This window comes from Phaethon aethereus (assembly GCF_964289735.1).
Source record: "Phaethon aethereus genome assembly, chromosome: 31".
NCBI classification, from domain to species: Eukaryota; Metazoa; Chordata; class Aves; order Phaethontiformes; family Phaethontidae; genus Phaethon; species Phaethon aethereus.
In genome coordinates this window covers 1,269,375-1,272,294 of record NC_138607.1, presented here as the reverse complement: position 1 = coordinate 1,272,294, position 2,920 = coordinate 1,269,375, and positions in this window count along the sequence as shown.

Genomic DNA, 2,920 nt, shown 5'->3' with positions numbered 1-2,920 from the left:
TCTTGATTTCTGGTTATTGCCTGAGTAGGAAATCAACAGCTTGATGGAGAATCTCTGCTTTCCCTCTTAGGGTTGGTCTCGACACCTCCTGAAGCTCTGCAGAAGCAAAGTGGATGGAGAGCATCTCTTGGCTCCACCGTGGACGAAGGAGGCAGAAGCACTTGAGACATCTGGGGAGGTGACCAAGAACCCAGAAATTAAAATGGGGCACCCCGAAGCATCGCAGCCTCGGGCGTGGGGCCGTTCTCCCACGTTGCGTCGACTGCCGCCAGACCTTCGCGTGGTTCCTCCTCTCCTGAGTATGTTCTGATCCTTCTTACGGGATCAGTCACCCTGCGCTGGCTTGTCTTGCAGAGTTTTTCCTGCTGCGAGCATCCTCGACCAGGGACAATTCCAGTGACACGGCTGCATAATTAGCGCCGCTCACGAATAATGAAGCGAGTCGCATGCGTTTTTCACGTTGGGAGGGGATGAAACAGGTTTGTTTTTAAATTACTCCTTCGGCCGAGCGGCGGTCGGGGACCGACTGTGGGAGATGGAGGCTGCTAACGGCAGCGATGACCCTACGGTCCCCGGATGGAAGAAAAATGCTTGGGAAAGGCTGAGCTTGCTGAAAAAAACCACCTCCTGTGGCCAAGCAGGTGGGTTGCAATGAGATTGCTCTGAAGTCATACTATGGAAAACTAATTCACCTTCTGTAGGTGATGGAGAAGCACCAAACCGACGCTTCAGCCGGCGGACGCGCCAGCAGTTTTTAGTTATTTTTTTTCTCCTTTCTGTAATCGCATGAACTTTGCTTGATGTGAGGCGCCGCCCCACTTACAAAGGCGACGGGGGCACCGCGGGAGAGACGTCCTTGGGAAAAGCCCACCCAAACCCGGCGATCTTGCCCGGAGGGCTTGGCAAGTGGGGATGCTCACCCGTGAAATCTGCTTTTTTGGAGACGCCTCAGCGCGCGCTACCACCCCTGCTCCTCTTCCTGCATCGCCTCTGCCCTCGAGGCAACGCCAGGCAGGGGATGGTCCCCCCTCCCACCCCTTTTTTCTGCACCCTGCTTTGGCTCTTAGAGGTGCACATAGCTTTTTCTGTCCCCTTTGACGAGCAAAAGGGGCTCCAGCCGGCTGCAAAATAATTCTGGGCAGCCCGAATGATTTTTCTTTTTTTTCTGACATTTTTTTTTTTTCCTGACATTGCAGAGTGAATAATTTCCTCCTCTCTTGGCCTCGGTCGCCCACAATTACAATTCTCCCGCGGCATGTCCCGTGCCTTAGAGGAGCACAACTCTTTGCCCAAGCCCAGCATCAAAAAGCTGCAGGCTCTCGGCGACGTCCTCTTCGTCCCGGCTCCGACACGCGCCGCCGCTATCGATCGCATCGCCTGCCTCGGGGATTTATTTTTGCAGCCTGGCGTCGGCAGGCGTACGTGATTGACGGACCGGAGCTGGCTGCTCTGCGGCTTCCCCGCCTTCGTTTCGATTACGGGGAAGTTTTCTCCTCCGAGATGTCACGCCTGCTTCCGGAGGAGGGGGCTCAGCTTTCGGCCCCCTCTCCATCACCCTCAGGAGCAAACGGGCTATTTACGGGCTCTTGGCAGCATCCGGCTGCTTCCCCAGCAATTAAGGGTGCGGGAAGATGGAGAGACGAGGGGGTTGTCCTCAAGGTCACGTTGGGTCTATGGGGGAAGGACTTTCTCACCCTCCCCAGGAGCCCAAGCAGGTCAGCGGTAGAAGTCGTTATCTGGTTGATTCAAGGATGTCAGATGTTTCTGGACTTTTTTTTTTTACAAGGTGTGCTGCCTCTCGCCGCTCTCACCAAGTCCTCTTCTCTCTGCCGTCCCCTCTCCTCCGCTCCACCCGTGTGGAGCCCACCCAGCAGACCAAACCCCAGGCTGAGGCTATTCTGCAGAACACTCGTGCCTTGAGTATGGGCTTGTGTTCTCCTCCTGGTAGTTTCGTGGAGCCCGACCGCTGTCCTGAGCAATAACCGTGGTAGAAATAAGGTGAGAGGAGGAAAGAAATCTGGGCTCGAAGCTGCCGAGAGCAGGCCATGCGTTCTTTGTTGCTCTGACGTGCCAAATTAACACCGCAGCTCGACACGCCCTAGCGATGGGGAGGAAAGTTTGGCTTTGAAAGTTTTGCAGAAAACCAGCAAAATAAAAATATTATGGCAAGCAGCGAGAGCGACCGAGGGCTTGAGCGAGACATCGCTTCTCGGTGCCTTCTCCAAAGAAACCTTTGGACGTACAAATGAATCCACTGGCGATATTCCTCACCGTCTTGCAGAAAGCTCGTTAGGAGGCTAACGAGGGGCTCATGCTTGGAGGATAATGCAAGAGCAACATATTCTGCCTGGGGTTTTTTTTGAGATGAAACCAGGAGAGCTCACACCCAGCAGCGGCGTCCAGACTTTTCCCCACCTCTCCTCCAAAAAAAAATCTCCTTTTTTTTTTTTTCCCAGCTTAACAAAAGCACCTTTTCCTACGAAAGGTCACGTAAATTCTGCCGCTGAGCACCGCGAGGCTCATACCAGCTCTCGGGTTTTCTCTGCGTCGCGTACAAAGCGAGGGTCATAACCCTCTGAGCTCTCTCTGTGGCATTTATGCTCTTCTCCTTCTAGTGCTTTCACATCTCAAACCTCTCCAATTTATGGAGGTGACCCAGGAGAACTGATACCCGTCTCTGGCATTTACCAGTTTGCACGACGGAGTCAAGCATCGTCCTGCTCTGGCAAAAGGGCAAACACCAAGTCGCTGATTAAAATCCTACAGTCTTTTTCACTAAAAAAACACAAGACTGAGTTCTTCAGGTCCTTCTACGTCCTGTTTCTTTGGGCGAACCTCCTCCTCTCCTCCCCACCTCCTCCTCCTCGGTGCTACTGCAACAGAAAGGCGATGCAGCAGCAATTTCCAGTCTGCTGTGGTC